Genomic DNA, 21,567 nt, shown 5'->3' on the forward strand with positions numbered 1-21,567 from the left:
AGTGGAATCATACAGTATTTGTCATTCTGTGTCTGGCTTACTTCACTTAGCATAATGTCCTGCAGGTTCACCCATGTTCTTGCAAATGGCAGGATTTCCTTCTTTTTTAAGGTTGAATAGGTTTCCACTGTATGTACGTACCTCATTTTCTTTATCCATTCATTTGTCAATGAACATTTGGGATGTTGCCATATCTCAGCTACCGTGAATAATACTGCAATGAACACCGGAGTGTAGATATCTCTTTGAGGTCCTGGTTTCGATACTTTTGGATATATACCCAGAAGCAGGATTGCTGGATCGTATGGTAGTTCTACTTTTAATTTTTTGAGGAATCTCCAAACTGTTTTCCATCGCTGCTGCACTATTTTCCAGTCACACCAATGGTGTACCAGGGCTGTAATTTCCCCACAACCTCACCCACCAAACACTTAACTCTTTTTTTTTTAATGATAGTCATCCTACATGTGTGATGTGAGTCTCATTGTAGTTTTGACTTTCATTTCCCTGATAATTAATGGTTTTGAACATCTTTTCATATACCTACTAGCCATTTGTATATCTTCTTTGGAGAAATGTCTGTTCAAGTCCTTTGCCCATTTTTTAATCAGGTTGTTTGGAGTTTTTTTACTCTTGAGCTGTAGTCTCATATTAGTTTTAATGCTTACAGCAAAGGCACAATCTGTTTGGCTTTCTCCTCTATGTAGAAAATGTCTTTTTTTGAGGTGGAACACACAAGAAGCAAAATTCTTTTAAATGTGACCTTAGAATGAAAATTTCAGAGAGCAAGAAGTTCTATCTGGAATGACCTGTACCTTGTGAAACACCATTTCTTGTAAAGCTAAGCAGCAGGGGGCAGGATGGTGCAGTGGAAAAATCGGAGGCCAGCCAGCCAGAAACCTAGATCCGGTCCCACGCCTACTGGAAGTCTTTCTGCCTCTGCTGGGCGTCTGTCAACTCGTCCGCAAAGTGAGCAGCTGGGTTGGATAGACTTTTCTACACCTAGGATTTTCTCCCCCAGCTTTAACGAGATATAATTGACATCCATATTGTATTAGTTTAAGGAATACAACATAATGATTTGATATATGTATGTATTGTGAAATGATTACCACAATAAGCTTAGTTAACATCCATCAACTCATGTAGTTGCAGTTTTTTTCCCATGGTGAGAACTTTTAGGATCTACTCTCTTGGCAACTTTCAAATATATAGTCGCCATGCTGTGCTTTATCCCCAGGACTTATCTATCTTATAACTGGAAGTTCGTACTTTTAACCAGTTTCACCCAATTCGCCCACTCTCCACCCTCCTACACTTAGCATTTTTTTTTGATATTTCTGTGTAGCTGCTATATGCCAGACGCTGTGCTGTTCCAACACTGGTGCTTGAACAGAGCAGTAATGGGTCAGCAGAGTCCCTGGCCACTTGGAGTTTATATTCCTAGAGGGATGGTAGGCAATTCACAAGTAATCTCACCAGTAACACTGTTGCAGACAGTGCCCAGTGCTACAAGTAAACAACCGCTGAGGTTCCTGTCCTCTCCTTTAGTGTCTTAACCCCTTCAAGGGCTTTGCACACCGTGGGCTGCTTTTTCCCTAGACATGCACATGGCTATTTCCTCCTCCTTACTGAGGTCACTCCTAAGGTCTTCCGAGGCTGGCCTGGCTGACCTCAGCTCACCCTACCCCAGTCACTGTAGAGCATGTCACCCTGTTCTTTCATTTGGAGCAATTAGCTCTGTCTAAAAGAATATTACTAATTACTTACAGGAATGTAATCTCCAAATGGCCAGTTTTTCTACTGATATGCAGGTAGGCAAATGATTTCATTTCTACCTCATCTAAAATGTCCCACAAACCATAGAATGAAGAAAATACTTCTGACCTATCTTCCAGAGATGTTCTGAAGAATATTTTAATGAGTGTTAGGTACTGAACATACTTTTATTTATGTATTTATTTATTCATCTATTTATCTATTTTACATCTCATTAAAGAAATTACATATATGAACTAGGACTTTGTCTTTTTCAGTAAAGGAATTTAGACAATGCCCTTAATTTCTCTAAGCCCCAGTTTTAAAATGGGGCTAACAATCCCTCCCTGCAGAATTTTTTCTGATTCTTAAACAATACAATTGAAAGCTCCCAGCAGAGTATCAGTCATAAGGAGGGTATGTCTACAAGATCTTCACTGAATCAGAGTTACTTTAGTGACTATTTGAAAAAGGTTCCAGTAAAACGCTTCGATATGCTCTTATATAAAGCATAACTTCTTACTTTAAAGAATAGCAACATCACCAGATCATAAAGTCAGATTCTCACTGGCATGTCACAACAGAGAATGACGCAATGTGCAATGTAAACAGAAAGCACTCCAGTCTACTCTTCAACCCCATCAATCGAAGAGACCGCACAGTTACCAAGAACGTGTCGCTCCCTCCACCCTCCTCAGAGTTAAGTCACACAACAGCCCCGGCACAGCTCTAGGCAGTGGCAATATCACCGAGGAGCTGGCCGACTGAAGAATAACACAGGACAGAGGGGCGGAGCGAGAGGGAACTTGGTCTCGTGGGTAGGGACATTGGGTCCACAGAGAGCGAGCTTTTTCCTGAGATCAAATGCCCCTTTAGTAGCAGAGGCTGATCTCAGACTTGGCGTCTTGACTCTTTAATCGGCTGAGAGGCAGCTGCGATATACACATGGTCACAATAAAGTTCAAGGTCTAAGTAAACAATGCAGCAAAGGGAATTATTTTCATTTCAGCAAACTGTTGTTGAGGGCCTGTTTGGGTACAAACATCGTGAGGATTACAAAATCAATGAGCCCCCAAACAAATGTATAGCTGATTGAAGAAAATTTGTCGGCCTCATCCTCTCTTTGCATGGATACTACATGCCAGCCTGGCCTCAGCCTTCACTGGCGGGAAAGGTCTCGATGTGACATAGGATGCAAAATCATGATATTGAGAGGGAGATAGTCAGCAGAAATAAAGCGATGCTCAGACTGTTTTTTGTCCTGAGGATCAAATAAAAAAACACTCACAATCTTGTTACTTTAAGTACTTCACAATTTGTGCAAAAATTTGGGATATATTTATATAAAGGAGGGAAGAAGATCACATGTGAATACATGGAAGCGGGAGAAACCTTGGTGCCTGGAGACAATTAAGATCAGTATATCAATGTGGTTAATGGTGACGTTAGGCTGAACTGTATAAATTGCTATTTTTGTAAATTAAAAGTGGTTAATTACCAGTAATTTCATATCATTTAACCTAATATATATATTGAGGTCATGCAAGAGGCTGCTAGAAAGGTGGGCAGGGACCACCCCATGATGGGAGTTTGGATTTATACTACAGCCTGTGGGAAATCTCTATAGAAGTTTAAACAGAGGAGTGACATGATATTTATTTTATAATTACCATTCTGATAATGTGGTTGACCTTGAAGGCAATGAAACTGGATTTAAAGAAACCAGTTAACTGATTAAACTAATAGTTCCTTAACTCAACAGTATTTATTTGTTGTAGTATTTATGGCAGTATTTGTTGATTAGGGGGCAGAATAATGGTCCCCCAAAGATGTCCATGTCCTAATACCTGGGACTGTGTATATGTTATGTTACATAGCAAAAGGGACTTTGCAAATGTGAGTAAGTCAAGAATCTTGAGAGAGAAGATTATCCCAGGTCATCTAGGTGGGCCCAAGGTAATCACAAGGATTCTTACAAGAGAGAAGCAGGAAGGTCAGAGTCAGCCAGAGATTGGAAGATGCTATGCTCTGAAGATGGAGGAAGGGGCCACAATTCAAGGAATGCAGGCAGACCCTAGAAACTAGAAAAGGCAAGGAACCAATTCTCCCCTAAAGCTTCCAGAAGGAATACAGTTATGGGACACCCTGATTTTAGCCACTGAGACCATTTTGGACTACTGACCTCCAGAAGTGTAAGATAAGTTTGTGTTGTTCTGAGTCACTAAATTTGTGATAATTTGTTACAGCAGCAATAGAAAATTAATACAGTTGCCTGGGTGGTGGTTAATTTTATGTGTCAACTTGACTGGGCCACAGAGTGCCCAGATATATGGTTAAACATTATTCTGGGTTGTCTGTCAGGGTGTTTCTGGAAAAGCCTATCATTTGAATCAGTAGACTGAGTAAAGCAGATGGCCCTCTCCCATGTGAGTGGGCCTCAACCAATCATTTGAAGGCCTGAATAGAACAAAAAGGCTGAGAAAGGTAGAATTCGCTGTTTCTGCCTGACTGTCTTCAACCCGGGACATTGGTCTTCTCCTTGGTCTCAGACTGGAACTATACCATTGGCTTTCCTGGGTCTCCAGCTTGCCAACTACAGATCTTAGGACTTCTCAGCCTGCATAATCATGTGAGCCAATGCCTTCTAGTAAATCTCTTCATTATTGGTTCTGTTTCTCTGCAAAACCCAGACTAATACACCTACCACATGTAAAGCATTTTGCCAAGCATTGGATCAGAAGTAACAAAGGCTTGAACTAAGGAGGGCGGTGGGAATGGAGACAGGGGACTAAACTGGGAGAGGCTGTGCAAGTATAATCAACAGAGCAGGTCTACTGAGTGGATGAGGAGACCCTAGGGACACCCCTCCCGCCTTCTACCTTGAACGTGCAGATGGATGGTGGGACCGCTAGCTCAATTTAAAAAGGCAAACAATTTACTAGTTTATTATGTAGATTTGACTAGTCAAAATAATTTACATAATTTGTAAAATTTTTAAAAACTTATCTAGCCTTTAACTACTTGCTTTGTCGACTGCTAAAGATAAATTTTGTCTGTAGGATTCTTCTCCTGCCTCAAGGGAAATACCCTAGAGCAAAATGCCCAGACACTAGACACATACATGGCTTATTGCTCTGGAATAATCTCAAACCCTTATATAAAGAGTGTGAGTTTTCTCATTTTCCCTCCATTGTTCTGTCTTCTCATTTCGCCTCTCCCCCTTCCTCCCGGGCTTATTCTCCTTCCTCTACCGACTTCCATCAGTCACCCGCAGAAAGGAAAACTTGATACTGGAGATGTATTAAGCACTGTAAACTAAAGGAAATGGTAAACTAAAGTGAATCTTTGAATCTTAGAGAACAGCTAGAAAAAATCTATCATGTTACAAGTGTTAAAAGTCAGGTCCAAAAATGTTAATTTGTTCACTTTTTCAAGGTCATAAAACGAACTAGTGGCACCATCCAAAACTGTGAAGGATCTGAGCTTTTCCTAAACAGGAAATAACAGAAAATGCATTAGCCTGCCTCAGTTTCACGGATGCTGGTAGAAATCATGACACTCCTGGGTCGGAGACGAAGAATAGCTTATCACTCACAGCAATGGCAGTAGCCAGAGTATTAGCATTTTTGTGCCAGTTCCCTGGGCCCCAATCCACTGAGCGATGCCGAGAGCCAGATGATGGCTGCACATGCAGTGTATCGTATTATGGAAAAGAAACCCTGAGTTTAGGAAGCCCAAGTCTTTTATAGTGGACAGTAAACACGCCTGCCTTTTACTCTGTAGGGAGACACAGCTCTGCCTTCCCAGGCTGTTCACTATACAAACATCCTTGAAAAGAGTCAGAACAAAAGGCAGTCAATGCCTCAATAGCAAGATGCACAGCAATGCAAGAGATTCATAGAGAATCATCTCCTGGTAGGCACAGGCAGGATTGAAAGCTGTTCTTGCCTTTCTCCAGCAGCACTCTTCTTCTGTGCTCTACTGCAATTCAGTTCTGGCACTAAGCACCTGGAGTTAGCACAGATCCCACTAGTTAAGGGGAGCAGTCCCCAAGAAGACTGCCCTCACTTGATGCCAGCTGCACTTCAGGGGTTCCTAGGCCACCCGCACTTCTGACCAACTGGCAGTAAACCGAGGGGTTCCCAAGATCTGCTCAGGTTCAGTAATTTGCTAGAACAACTCACAGAAGTCAGGAAAGCTCTTTGTTACAACTGCAGTTTTATTATAAAAGGATACAAATCAGGAGGACCAGCCAAATGAAGAGACACACAGGACAATGTCTGGGAGGAAGCACAGAGCTTCCCTGCCTTCTCCCTGTGGGGTTAGAGTGCGTCAATTTCCCTGCACATCGATGGTCACCAAACAGAAAGCTCCACTTAGCTTTGCGTCCAGAATCTTTATTGGAGTTTCATTAGTAGGCATGATTGATGAAATTATTGGCCATGTGATTGAACTCAATCTCCAGCCCTTCTCCCCTCCCAGGGAGTCAGGCAGCTGAAAGTCTTAACCCTCTAATCACATGGTTGGTCTCTTTGGTGACCAGCACCCATATGGAAGCTATCTGGTCACCCACCATGAGTCACCTCATTAGTGTAACAAAGACGTCCCTGTAGATCAGAAACGCAGGACAAAGACCAGACAAATTCTTTATTACACCACAGTTCATTTCACAGGAACTGCTGCATTTGTACTAGCAGGGCACTCCGTTACCCATGGAGACTTTGGTTGATTTTGAATGGCTCTTAGTAAAGGCATTCTGGAGACTTTTTAGAGGTCGTGCTTCATCTCTAAGTGTGCAGGCTTAAAATGGATCTTAACAAATACATTTGTTCCAAAGCTGACGACCACATCTAGGAAAATTGGTATATTTCATATTGCTACCTTCTTATCTCTCTAAAACTTTGTAAGCAACAAGAAAGGAAAGTTTGTTTAAAAAAAAAGTTTAAGAGACAGTGGTACCAAAGGCTCTCTTGGGCAGAGTTTCAGTTTTGCAAGATGAAAACAGTTCTGGGGACTGGTGGTGGGGATGGTGGCATGACAATGTGAATGTACTTAATGCCACTGCACTGTACACTTAAAAATGGTTAACACAGTAAATTTTACGCCATGTATATTTTACCACTATACAAAAAAAGGGCTCCCTTGGGTCATTTTTGGACTAATTTAATCTGATCTCAAGGACAGAATCTTTTCCAGCTAGTTAAATCAATAGCTTCCCTTCTCCACTCCCTCAAATGGGGCCATGGACAGTTGCCAGTAATGGGAAGTGAGAGGAGTGAGGTCCTGGCATTTCTCCTCTGGCAGCTGCACAGGAGCCCTCAGACAGGAGGGGCTCCTCCCACCCACCATACCTTCTGAAGATGCTCTGCTGTCTTCAGGAAGAAGCCCAGGTTTCAGGAGTGGCTTAGAGGGTGAGCAAGCCTTTGCAGCCAGAGGTTCCATGCAAACACTCACTGGGTACCTGTCCAGTAACAAAACATGATGAAATTTAGCTGATGTGTTGGCGTGATGAGAGCCTGAGGATTGGAATTTTTGGTGAAAACTTTAAAACCTGAATTGTCTCTCAAAGACATTTCCCTGCAGAATCGGAATGTGCTGTTGCCTTCTCTTTCCCTTCTCATGGCTTTAAGTTTTGTGTCTCCTTGTCTCTATTTGCTGTTTTATTACAGGGACTGAATTTCTCATCTTTATATAATAACCGCTTGTTATGTTACTGCCCAGATGTTTCCTATTTGTATTTCCTCATGTAGCATCTAAGAAGCTTCAGGGAAGAACCCTACATTTATCCCCTAAAAACTCTACATTTCATGTTCCACTCATTCATGGAGTGTTCAGACTGATGGACATTTGTTGAGGATCCATTGTGGGCCATTGACTGTGGTATATTAGACTCTGGGGATACAAACATGGTAGGGAAATGGGCTATAAAGAGTCCTTGCCCCTCCAAGAACACTTGACCTTTAAGATGAGTTTATTTTCCTGATAGAAAATGTCCCATCATTTGTTCTTTTGAACAAATTTTGGGAACTTAGAAAAATAGAGTAAAACTGAATAAAGCTTTATTTTTAGAATGGATAGTCTTCCTTCCTACAGCACATCTCCAGGCCTCACCTGCCTGTGTGTACGATTAAGTTGCATTTCCCTCAACATTTCTAGCTCATGAGGCCTCCTTGAGTTGCTACAGAACCTTAGTCCTTTGTCAAGTTTCTAAGTGCCCTTGTCCACAGTCCCCTGAGGCTTACTGAGGTGGGGGTGGGTCCAGGGTAAGGCCACGTAGGCTGAATCAATCCATCCATCTCCTCATGGAGATCCACCACACACGAGCACTTGAGAGAGGCTCCTCTCGACCACAGGCTTGCTGGCACTCTGTGGGTATGGAGCTTCTCAAAGGGCTGTAGCCTTCCCTGTGGGATGCCACCCAAAACCTGTGACGTCGGGAGGAGAATGGCTCTGCACCCAGTGTTGGATCGCACATTACCACTTGGGCACTCAAGGCAACACTGGCTCCTAGAAAGCAGTTTCTTCAGCTTCTGACTCTAATGCTTGGATTCCTGGCTGCCTTGTGACTGTTTATCAAGCCAGGCAATGACAATACCTCGCTAAGAAGTACTTGTGGTGTTACTCCGTGGTCAGACCACTCCAACTCTACAACGTTGGGCAAATCCACCTGCCTCTCTGTGCTTTAGTTCTCTTAATTATAAAAGGAGGGTACAAATAGTAATTATTTAATTGGGTTGCTGAAGATCAAATAAGATAATTATATATAGTGCTTAGAATACTGCTCAGTGCATAGTGAGCACCTGATAGATGTTACCTGCTGCTTTTATCATCCTCACATTCATCAGTTCCTCTCTTCCCTCTCCGCGCTCCAGGCACACATGCGCAAAACTTCCTTGGCTTCAGCAGCACCTCCCTCATATCACCTCAAACAACTAGATATCTAAAGTAACCGAGGTCCCATTGGACTCAACACATCTGAGAGATCAGAAATAAAAGGTAGGCACAGTCATTTTCAGAAAGTACCTCCTTAACCTGCTTATTTTAAGTTTACTGAAAGAACCACCAAACATGAATATGCTAATTATATTCTAAAAGTTAAGGGGCCACCCAGGGTAGTAAAGTTCACCTACTCCACTTCAGTGGCCCAGGGTTCGCAGGTTCAGACCTAGCACACCGTTCATCAAGCTACACTGTGGTGGCGTTCCACATGCAAAATAGAGGAAGACTGGCATGAATGTTAGCTCAGGGCCAATCTTCCTCATCAAGAAAGAAAAAAGGAAGAAAAAAGTTAAACCCAAGCTGAGATGCCAACAGATAGTGAATGAATGAACATGTTCTCAGAAGTACAGCACAGTTTCAACATCCTTAAGAGCCACTTCACTCTCAAATATGACCAAATTTCACTCTAAGTATCTAGATTTAACAGTGGATAGCAGACAATTGAGCAGCAAGATTAACATATTTAAACCACTCCATTCCATTTCAAACTTTTACAAACATGGCTCTGACTCTAAGCCATAAACACAGTAACATCAAAAGTATCCATCCTTTCTCCCCACAATTTATAGCACTTCAGCTTTTCCACTTGATTTGGTGGCCCTATTTTGCTCCAAGATTTCCCAACCACATAACCTTTGAGTCATTCTTGACTCCTCTCTCTCCTTTCCTTCCTGAATTTAATAAACTACCAACAAATCTACTGCTGCTTGTTCCAATATGATGCCCTACCCCAGCAACAATAGTGCAAACCTCTATTGTTGTAACCATCTTCCAGGGGGAATTCCAGCTGCAGGCATTCCCTGCAGCCCCAGTGGAAACCTGGGGAGGGCCTGCTAAGCCTCTCTCCCTCCTTTCCTGACTCACAAGGAGAATCGACTCTCAGGCGAAGAGAGAGGGAAACAACTGGGCAAGTGCTTCCTACCAGTTCAGAGCATCAGGAACCAGGGGCTTTCCCACAAGGCCGGGCCAGGCTCTAGGCAAAGGAAAGTTCGTGTTCCAAGGCACAGCCTGGGCTGGAGTTTGTCACCACCCCTTGAAACCCCTTTGAAGCTGGGCAAAAGTTCTGCCGACGCCAAGCTTGAGAGCTCCTCCGCTTACCCTGGGAGGGGCAGTTTCCTGCCTGCCTTTCATGGCCTCTCATATGAGAGAATAAAGTAACAATCATTTTGCGTGATTCTCACTTTAGACAAAATCTAAAAACCCAATAGAATTAAGCTTCACGTGAGAGCATGCTTCGGACAGGCCAAGACCTATTTAGTCCTGAAGGATAATTTTGAAGGATAATTGTACTACCTTAGAGAGCTATCGTCATAATATGCTTACTTAAAAAAATACTGTTTGGAGACTCTTTCCTTCAAAATCAGATTAAACATTCCTAGTTCCTTAAATAATTTTAGTCTCTTCCCCACCTTGACTGTCCTTCTGTGAACATTTCAGGTTGTTGATTTCCCTTAAAATACGGCACCCAAGAGGGAATGCAGGAGTCCAGAGTGAGCCTTTTGCCCCCACATTAGAGTGTTTCCACATATTGACCTAGGCTAAAATCCTTACTCCTTTTTCACATAAACTGCTCCAAAGTCCTGGTCTTCTTTTCTGGACTAAGGGAATTGGGTTTGAAGGCTTTTGTTTGTGTTTTTTTCCCTAGGAGAATCAGAGAACTTTAGAACTGAAGAGTCCACAGAAATTGCTTGTACAGTGTTTTCAAGTTGTGGGTTACAACCCATCCATGGGCCATGAAATCAACTGAATAGCTCACCACCAGTTTTTTCTTTAAAAATGAAATAAAATAGAGTGTGAAATATTAGAGTACATTGCACGTCTGACAGGAATGAATTATCTTATGTAACTTTTGTTTCAGATTTATATACATGTGTGTATGTGTGTGTACTAGATTATGACACTTGTGATAATTGAGTTGTGGTGAAAAAATTTAAAAGCCACTGGTCTAGTCCAACCAGGAACTAGCAGTGTGCTATAATGGATAAGCATTTGTTTGAAAATCGCTGGTTTCAAGTCTTGACTCTGGCATTTAGGAATTGCATGACCACAGGACGCTGTTAAGCATCACTGAAACTCTGCTCAGTTTCTCACCTATAAAATGGGGACAACAACAGTACTGTCCTCAAAGAGGGATTAAGGAGAAACACAGTAATACTTATTTCCATGAACTGAGCCCTTACTGTGTGCTGGGAAACATAACATGAACTTTACCTGCATTATACTTCTGACCTTCACCACGACAACACTTTATGTTAGATATCATTGTTATCATTCATCAGATGAAGAAATTGAGGCAGTTTGTCTAGGTGTACGTACTTACACATTACATTACACTGGCTCTGAGCACACTATGCCTCTATACAAATGTGATGATGCATTTGAAGTACTTAGCACAATTAGTACTAAACACTTATTACCCACACCAAGGAGCCTTTGAAATTGAGTGCCACTCAAAGGGCAGCCCTCCACGAAATTAAGGGTTCATGGTGAAATGCAGGTTGATGTCCCAATTCCCTTAGCAGGGATGTTTTGCTTGTTTCCCTCTGATGAACAATGTGCTCATGTTGCTGAGGAGCGGCAACAGTTTGCCAACTCGTGGTCCACATACCACACTGTGAGTAGCACTGTGTTAAACGACATTGTTATAATCGTCACAGTTATCATGATTATTGTTAGCATTATCTGGGACACATATTCAGATCTCGTCTCTCACTGTCCAAAGCTCCTTTTACTGCTCCATCAACATACACTTGTGCATTTATTCCTGTGCACTTTTGTCTTGTAGATTTCAGCCCGTGGAAAGCTTTAGAGTCTTTACAATATCATCTCAATGCACCAATTATCCTCCCTGGCTTTGTGTCATCCACACACCTGCTAAGCATGTCTTTTCTCTCTTCATGAAAGACGCTGAGAACAATGTTAATCAGCTAGGGCCGAGGAAAGATCAGCTTTCAGTAAGACAATGACCAGAACAATACTCTCAGTCCCCTCAAGATCTGCACACATCCCCATTGCGGTGTTTCCTTTGCTTTCCCAAACACTCACAAACCCAGACCTCCGCTTTCTAAGAGGAAAATGGAGAGGAAGCAAATAAGCTGCTTTGAGGGCTCCATCTTGTGGTGCACAAGCATCAGTGCACTTCGATGACTGAAATAAAACGCAGGAGGATTTACAAAGAAGGAGATCATAACAGCCTGCAGGAGCTTAGAGAGTATGTGCATCACCCATGTGATCTGCAGACTGAATCCTTTTTTCTCATAATGTCTCAAAGTAAAATCACACTGGCCCTATTCCTTTTGTTCACCACCGTGAATTAAATAAATGTAATACCACACCTATTCAATTAATGGTCCAGGAAAAAAATATTTTTTAATGAGCTACAGAGGTAAAAAGAAAATTTTCTTAATACTTTCTTCCATCCATAGTTCTAAAATTGAAATGAAAATTATTTTTCTTCCACTCATGATTTGGATATTATCTTTAAAGAATCCTGGATTTAATACGGCATCTGTAAAGAGGGGGACAATGCCACACTGGCCAAGCAGCTTCCTTGTAATCCTAAAGCACTATTGCCAACATGACACCCTGCTCACTCTGGTCTGCTTCTCCCACACCTGTGTCCTACCGCCTCCAGATGTGAGGTGCTGCTGCCTTCCCCAAGCTACTCAGATCTCTATTTCCTTCTAGGATGCAAGGTGGCTGGGGCCAAGGAGACATTTCAAACACACGATCAGGCAGGGGTCTTCAAAGTGAGTGTAAATGATCATGGCTTGATAATATGAGTTGGAGGGCAGGAGTCAGCCAAGTATGCACACGTAGGGCCTGTTGGGGATGTGGAAGGTAAGAGAGAGCTAAAAATTACAATAAGAAAAATGAGGAGCAATATACATCTGGGATACCAGTATCAGGAGTATGACTGTGTTTCCCAAACCAAACTCAGAATTCATGATCTGAAGGGGAAAATGTGAGGAAAAGTAGCTTTGTCATTTATTCAGTCAACACACATGCATCAGTGGTAAGTGTTTTTTGTTGTTTTTCTTTTTCAGTAATTTTATTGAGATCAAAATGGTTTATAACATTGTGTAATTTTGGGTGTACATTGTTATTTATCAACTTATGAATAGACTTCATCATGCTCACCACCAGTACTCTAATTTTTGTCCATCACTATACATATGTGCCCCTTTACCCCTTTCACCCACCCCTGAACCCCCTTCCCTTCTGGTAAACACTAATCTGTTCTCTATCCATGTATTTGTTATTTTCCACACATGAGTGAAATCATGTAGTATTTGTCTTTCTCTCTCTGGCTTATTTCACTTAACATCATACCCTCCAGTTCCATCCATGTTGTTGCAAGTGGGATGATTTTGTCTTTTATGACTGAGCAGTATTCCATTGTATGTATATCACATCTTCTTTATCCATTCATCCATAGAAGGGTACTTGTATTGCTTCCACCTCTGGGTTATTGTGAGTAATGCTGCAATGAACATAGGGATACATAAATCTCTTTGGATCATTGACTTGAAGTTCTTTGGATAAATACCCAGTAGTGGGATAGCTGGATCATATAGTATTCCTATTTTTAATTTTTTAAGAAATCTCCATACTGTTTTCCATAGAGGCAGTACCAGTTTGCATTCCCACCAGCAGTGTATGAGGGTTCCCTTTTCTCCTCATCCTCTCCAACATTTGCTGTTTTTTGACTTGGTAATTAGAGTCATTCTGACCGGTGTAAGGTGAAATTTCATTGTAGTTTTGGTTTGCATTTCCCAAATAATTAGTGATGTTGAACATAGTTTCATGTGTCTGTTGGCCATCTGTATATATTCTTTGCAAACATGTCTGTTCATATCCTCTGCCCATTTTTGATTGGGTTGTTTGTTTTTCTATTGTTGAGTTATATGAGTTCTTTATATATTTTGGAGATCAGCCCATTGTCAGATATAAGATTTGACAATATTTTCTTCCAGTTGGTGGGTTTTATTTTTGTTTTGTTCATGGTTTCCTTTGCTTTGCAGAAGCATTTCAGTCTGATGTAGTCCCATTTGTTAACTTTTTCTTTCATTTCCCTTGCCCAAGTAGACATGGTATTTGAAAAGATGCTGCTAGGACCAATGTCAAATAGTGTACTGCCTATATTTTCTTCTAGGAGTTTTATGGTTTCAGGTCTTACATTCAAGTCTTCAATCAATTTTGAGTTAATTTTTGTGTATGGTGTAAGATAATGGTCTACTTTCATTCTTTTGGATTTGGCTGTCCACTTTTCCCAACACCATTTATTGAAGAGACTTTCCTTTCTCCATTGTACGTTCTTGGCTCCTTTGTCCAAGGTTAACTGCTCATAGATGTGTGGTTTTATTTCTGGGCCTTCAATTCTGTTCCATTGATCTGTGTGTTTGTTTTTGTGCCAGCACCATGCTGTTTTGATTACTATAGCTTTGTAGCATATTTTGAAGTCAGGGATTATGATGCCTCCAGGTTTGTTCTTTCTTCTGAGGATTGCTTTGGCTATTTGGCATCTTTTCTTGTTCCATATAAATTTTAAGATTATTTGTTCTTTTTCTGTAAAAAAATTTCACTAGGCTTATGATTCAGATTGCATTGAATCTGTAAATTGTTTTAGGTATTATGGACAATATAACTGTGTTAATTCTTCCTGTCCATGAGCACGGAATATATTTCCATTTCTTTATGCCTTCTTCAGTTTCTTTCAATAATATCTTATAGTTTTCAGTGAATAGGTCTTTCACCTTTTGGTTAAGTTTATTCCTAGATATTTTATTCTTTATGTTGCAATTGTAAATGGGATTGTATTCTTGATTTCTCTTTCTGCTAGTTCATTGTTAGTGTATAGAAATGCAACTGATTTTGTATCCTGCAACTTTGCTATAGTTGTTGATTATTTCTAATAGTTTTCTGATGGATTCTTTAGGGTTTCCTGTATGGAGAATCATGTCATCTGCAAATAGCAAGAGTTCCACTTCTTCCTTTCTGATTTGGATTCCTTTTATTTCTTTTTCTTGCCTAATTGCTGTGGCTAAAACCTCCGGTGCTATGTTGAATAGGAGTGGTGAGAGTGGGTACACTTGTCTCGTTCCTGTTCTCAGAGGGATGGCTTTCAGTTTTCATCATTAAGTATGATTTTGGCTGAGGGTTTGTCTGATATGGGCTTTAGTATGTTGAGGTACTTTCTTTCTATACCCATTTTATTGAGAGTTTTTATCACAAATGGATGTTGGATCTTGTCAAATGCTTTCTCTGCATCTATTGAGATGACCATGTGATTCTTATTCCTCATTTTGCTAATGTGGTGTATACATTGGTTTATTTGCATATGTTGAACCATCCCTGCATCCCTGGAAAAAATCCCACTTGATCACAGTGTATGATCCTTTTAAGGTATGGCTGTATTTGGTTTGTCAATATTTTGTTGAACAATTTTATATCTTTGTTCATCAGCAATATTGGCTTGTATTTTCCTTCCTTGTGTTGTCCTTTTCTGGCTTTGGGATCAAGGTGATGTTGGCCTCAGAGAATGAGTTAGGAAGCATTCTGTCTTCTTCAATTTTTAGAAATAGTTTATAAGAATGGGTATTACATCTTCTTTGAATGTTTGGTAGAATTCTCCAGAGAAGCCATCTGGTCCTGGACATTTGTTTTGGGGGAGGTACTGGGTTACTGTTTCAATCTATTTACTTGTGAATGGTCCATTCAGATTTCCTCTTCTTGATTCAGCTTTGGAAGGTTGTATTAGTCTAAGAATTTATCCATTTCTTCTAGGTTGTCCAATTTGTGGGCATGTAGTTTTTCATAGTATTCTCTTATAATCCTTTGTATTTCTGCAGTCTCTGTTGTAATTTCTCCTCTTTCATTTCTAATTTTATTTATTTGAGGCTTTGCTCTTTTTTTCTTGGTGAGTCTGTCTAAGGCTTTGTAATTTTGTTTAATTTCTCAAAGAATTGGCTCTTAGTTTCATTGATACTTTCTACTGTTTGTTAGTCTCTATTTCATTTATTTCTTCTCTGATTTTTATTATTTTCCTCCTTCTACTGACTTTGGGCTTTGTTTGTTCTTTTTCTAGTTTTTTTAGGTAGTTTAAGATTACTTGTTTAAGATTATTCTTGTTTGTTGAGGTGGGCCTGTATTACTATGAATTTCCTTCTTTTGACTGAGTCAGTATATTGTAGTTTCATTCTAGCTCATCTCCAGATGTTTTCTAATTTCTCCTTTGATTTCTTCATTGATTCAATGGTTATTCAGTAGCATGTTGTTTAGTCACCACATATTTCTGACTTTCTCAGTTATTTTCTTTTAGTTGATTTCTAGTTTCATAGCATTGTGATCAGAAAAGATGCTTGAGATTATTTCAATCTTTTTAAATTTATTGAGGCTTGCCTTATTTCCCAACACATGGTATATCTTTGAGAGTGATCTGTGTGCACTTGAGAAGAATGTGTATTCTGCCATTTCTGGATGGAACATTCTCTCTGTATATCTATTAAATCCATCTGATCAAGGGTTTCATTTAAATCTACTGTTTCCTAGTTGACTTTTTGTCTAGATGATCTGTCCATTGATGTAAGTGGGGTGTTGAGGTCACTACTGTTATTGTGTTGCTGTTAATTTCTCCATTTAGGTCCATTAATAGTTGCTTTACATACTTTGGTGCCCCTATGTTAGGTGCAAATATATTAATAAGTGTTATGTCCTCTTGGTGGAATGTCCTTTTGATCATTATATAATGCCCCTCTTTGTCTTTCATTGTCTTTTTCAACTTGAAGTCTGCTTTGTCAGATATAAGTATGGCAACACCTGCTTTCTTTGGTTTGCCGTTAGCTTGGAGTATCATCTTCCATCCCTTTACTCTGAGCCTATGTCTGTCTTTAGAGCTGAGATGTGTTTCCTTGAGGCAAAACACTGTTGGCTCTTGTTTTTTAATCCATCCAGCTACTCTGTGCCTTTTGATTAGAGAATTCAATCCATTTACATTTAGAGTGATTATTAATATTTGTGGGCTTAAAAATGCCATTTTACTTACTGTTTTCTGGTTGTTCTATGTTGTAGGGGAGGTCTAGTGGCAATGAACTCCCTCAGCTTTTGTTTATCTGGGAAAGCTTTTATTTCTCCATTGTATCTGAAGGATAGTTTTGCTGGAGAGAGTATTCCTGGCTGAAAGTTTTTGTCTTTCAGTATTTTGAATATATCATTCCATCCTCTCCCAGCCTGTAGGGTTTTTCTGAGAAATTTGCTGAAAGCCTGATAGGGGTTCCTTTGTAGCTTATTTTCTTCTGCCTTGCTTCCCTTAATATTTTTTCTTTGCCATTGACTTTCGCCAGTTTTACTATCATATGCCTTGCAGAAAGTCTTTTAGAATTCATGTAATTAGGCATTCTATTAGCTTTGGGTATTTATAAATCCAGTTCCTTTCCCAGGTTTTGGAATTTCTCAGCTATTATTTCCTTGAACAAGCTCTCTGCTCCTTTCTCCCTCTCTTCTTCCTCTTGACACCTATAATCCTTATGTTGCATTTCCTATTGGAGTTAGATATTTCTTGAAGAGTTTCTTCACTCTTTTTTTTTTTAAAGATTTCATTTTTTCCTTTTTCTCCCCAAAGCCCCCCGGTACATAGTTGTATACTCTTCGTTGTGGGTCCTTCTAGGTGTGGCATGTGGGACGCTGCCTCAGCATGGTTTGATGAGCAGTGCCATGTCCGCACCCAGGATTCAAACCAATGAAACATTGGGCTGCCTGCAGTGGAGCGCGCAAACTTAACCACTTGGCCACAGGGCCAGCCCCCTCTTCACTCTTTCAAAATCCTAGTTCTAGCTCCTCCTCCACTTGTAGCATTTCTATGTTTTTATCCTCTAAATCACTAATTCTTCCCTCCATAGCTTCAGCTCTAATTCTTAAAGATTCTAGATTATTTTTTATTTCATTAATTGTGTTTTTTCACATCCAGAATTTCTGCTTGATTTTCTTTTTTATAGTTTCAATCTCACTGGTGAAGAGATTCATTTTATTCTTGAGTTCACTGAACTGTTTTTCTGTGTTCTCTTGTAACTTGTTGAGTTTCTTTATGACAGCTATTTTAAATTCTCTGTTATTTAGATTGGAAATTTCTGTGCGTTCAGGGTTGGTTTCAGGAGAATTGTCATTTTCCTTCTGGTCTGAATTGTTGCTGCAGTTTCTTATGTTGTTTTATGAACTAATCATTTGTTGGCACATTTGTGGTAGTCTCTGTTTCCAGATTTCACCTGCTACTGCTAGGGGGATGCAGGAGCAGAGTTTCTAGTCCCATACCTTCTGCTGGAAGTTATGGGGGTACTCCGGCACTTATGCCAGCCTGGAGAGCATTCAGGTGCTTGTGTGGACCATACTTGGTTGGGGGGGCTTCCTCATGGGGATTGAGGCAGAGCTGCTTCTTGGAACCACAGGGGCATGGTAGGCTCCCCCATCACCAGGAAAGTGATCATGAGCAGGCTAAGGGCAGCTGTTGCCTCTTCCCACAGTCACACTGGGGTGCTTTCCCACTTTCGGGGCTCAGTGGTACTGTGGGCGCTGACATGGGCCTGGAGTGTGCTCGCCCCTGTGTGTAGATCTGCTGCCATTGCTTGTGGTCCTGCTGGCCTCTGTGCTTGGTAGGTGGGGCTCCCTCACAGGGACTGAGCTATGGCCACTCCTTGGTGTTGCAGGAACATGGTGGGCTCCCCTACCACTAGGAAAGCTATCATGAATGGGCTAAGGACTGCCACTGCTTCTTCCTACAGTCAGCCTGCAGCACATTCCCACTTTGGTGATGCTCATTCCAGCCTGGAAAGCATTCATGTGCATGCACAGGGCTACCAGGGGAGGGCACGGAGTGCTCACCTATGTCCACCACTTCCTGCAGGGCCAGTCTATCCACCCTCAGATGTACAGCTGCATGTGTCTCTCAGACATCCTGTCACGCTGTGTGGGCTACTTCCATTGGTCAGTGAATGTCCATTTAGTTGTAATTCAAAAGGGGGAGAGACAAAGGGAACAGCTCACTCCACCATGTTGCTGATGTCATTCAGCGATAATTTTGAGAATCAAGAAAACAGTGAGAGCCAAATCCTACTCAGAAGTTCACTGTCTTGGAGGACAGCTGATATGTAAATAAGTAATAATACACATTCCTAAAAGTCTTGCTACAGAGTCTTTGAAAGAAGAGCCAGAAAAGATGAGATCTGGCAAGTTCTCTATGGAGTCACTTCCTTTCAGGAACGAAACATTTTATCTGACAACCCTCTTTAGTATCAATTTATAAACTCCAAAAGTGTAGCAGCTCAACACCACAATGTCTCTGGAATTTCGATTTCGGATTATAGTTCTTTCTTAAGCTTGGAAAACCTTAGAGTTCTTTAATAGAGCATCTTAATTTTACAGATGAGAAAAGAACTGGCCAAGAAAACAAACAGTGTCTTCGTTTGTTTTCCACTTCTTATTCTTATACTTTCCACTTCTTATACTAGCTGGCTACAACATTCATCTCCACTTCTTATACTAGCTGGCTACGACATTCATCTCCAAGCTTTTTTTTTTTGTTTTTTTTTGTTTTTTTTTTTTTGGAGGAAGATTAGCCCTCAGCTAACTACTGCCAGTCCTCCTCTTTTTGCTGAGGAAGCCTGGCTCTGAGCTAACATCCGTGCCCATCTTCCTCTAGTTTATACGTGGGACGCCTACCACAGCATGGCTGCCAAGCAGTGCCATGTCCGCACCCGGGATCCGAACCAGCGAACCCCGGGCCGCCGAGAAGTGGAACGTGCGAACTTAACCGCTGCGCCACCGGGCCGGCCGCCATCTCCAAGCTTTTTGCTCTATGAGACAGCTTTGAGGGGTTGCAGAAATACAATATGAAGTCCTAAAAAAACACAACTTACAGATTAAAGACAAGTTACTTTACTCAGTCAAGTTCCTTTTGGAGGTCAGCCTTTTACTGGAGGAAAGTTGTTAAAGTGAAAAATATACAGTCAGTATGTTAGTCATTAGTGAAATACCAAGAAATTCAATCTCTTATCAAGAAAAATGTTTTCACTTAACATTGTTGTTTTTATTTCATTGGCATAACTTAAGGATTTAATAGTCTAAGAATATCTTAAGTCACTCCTATACTTCATCTCCCGTTGGCCATGACCTTATTGAGGACATAATCGAGGGGTGGAAGGATGCCTGAAGTCCTGAAAAGCAGCTTCTTCATGAAAAGCAACTTCTTTGTGATACCCAGACAAAGTGGAGGAATTTGAGATGTTTAATTCAGAATGCTCCTCTACTGATGATTATCTGGGAATTTGAAAAAGTGTCACCTTAGAATTGCTGGTGATTTTGGGAAAGTGATATTTTTTCATACATTCTTCTTAACATAAGTAGTAAGCTAGTTTACTTCGGTAAGCTTGTGTAGTGCTTAAGTGTGCATTCAAATAAACTAAGGATCTAATCTCAGCTCCTTGGATATAAAGCAAAATGCCTTGGCTTCACTGTCATATGGAGAATGAAAATCAGGTGTAACCATAGTATTTACAAATCATTGAAGTGGTCAAGAAGAGAAATAAAATATCACTAAATTCTGTATCTTTAATCCAAGTAACTAAGGAGGGTGAGGGTTCAAATTGGGTTTCACCTGAATCTTTCTGTCTTAGGGAAACTGGAAGCAGACACTCTGCATTTTGGCTGCCACCAAAATTCTGGTCACATGAAAGTTATGCTTAATTCATTTCCAGCAAGGCGACGGCTTGAGCTGCCAGAAGGAGTATTTAGGGATGATGCAAGGAGGGACCTTCCGGCAACAAACTAATAGAATTGTAGGTATAATATCATTTTTTGTTAACAATGTACCTGGGTGATGGAAATTGCTAGGCTCCGAAAGTTAAGAGAAGACTATGTGCAGAAGTTGTTGCTATGGGAATCCAAAAGAATTTCAGATTTGATGCAAAAACTGGGATTTTCATGCCCAGAGGAGGACCTGAGAAGAAAGAAAGAGGGAGCTGAGACTGAGCCACTTGCCTAGGTCCCAGATGTGTTAAAGGACTGAAGAGTAGACAAGAAAATTCTGTGCACCTCTCCTCAGAAGCAGCAAGAGAACTTTCAGTCTATAGCTGCCTTGTGTTAAAGAAATTACTTGCAAGAAATCAAAACCTCAGACTATAGCGTGTGCAGATGTGAATTTGTACCACCTAGAGGGTGTGGGAACCCAACCTGAGAATTGAACATGAAGATTGATCCAGGTTAGTTGAGATGCTGGTAGAAGCATACATAAAACTGCTCCATAGAAAAACTTGCACAACACAGGGCAAATAGCTCCCCCATAGAAAGGACAGTCCTTGCTGTCAATACATCACAATTCAAAGGGACATAATCACAACTCCACATGCTAACACCATCAAAACTACATGAGGAACCAGCATGAAAGTGAGATGGGCAGAATCAGCACAGGAGAATTAGCACTCAAGGTGAGGGTAAACAGAAAAATCTGAAAGACATCATTAAAAACATACATTTAAATTTATTATAGAGATTAAAGAAGTAATATAAACAATCTTGAAAGGCAGACCAGCATTTTAAAAGATCAAGAATATTTGAAAAAAACAAATATGAAATGTAGGAATTTTAAAAATAGATTCTTTGAATTTCCAGATTCATCTTGGCGATGTAGACAGCTGGAAAGTGTCACCCTTATAAAAAGAAAAATGCTGGACAAACTGAAAATTATTTGCTTTTCTTGAACCCCTTAGAAAACTCACATCACAAAAGCAAACAACTAACTGGAAATCTTCAGAGACAGTTGCA

General features: G+C 40.7%; 1 protein-coding gene across 15 annotated transcripts in view; it reads right to left on the reverse strand.

Moving 5' to 3' along the window:
* Positions 1-21,567, reverse strand: part of RP1 (RP1 axonemal microtubule associated) — a 449,795-nt gene that overhangs the window by 345,452 nt on the left and 82,776 nt on the right. For 4 of the 15 annotated variants that reach the window (XM_070481261.1, XM_070481257.1, XM_070481263.1 and 1 more), the window contains one exon: positions 7,110-7,219. The exons of the other annotated variants lie outside the window; for them this stretch is intronic. The gene's annotated coding sequence lies outside the window, so the exon portion shown is untranslated. The remainder of the gene's footprint in view (positions 1-7,109; positions 7,220-21,567) is intronic. 15 annotated transcript variants of the gene reach the window in all.

The sequence above is a fragment of the Equus asinus genome, chromosome 12 (assembly GCF_041296235.1).
Source record: "Equus asinus isolate D_3611 breed Donkey chromosome 12, EquAss-T2T_v2, whole genome shotgun sequence".
Taxonomy (NCBI): domain Eukaryota; kingdom Metazoa; phylum Chordata; class Mammalia; order Perissodactyla; family Equidae; genus Equus; species Equus asinus.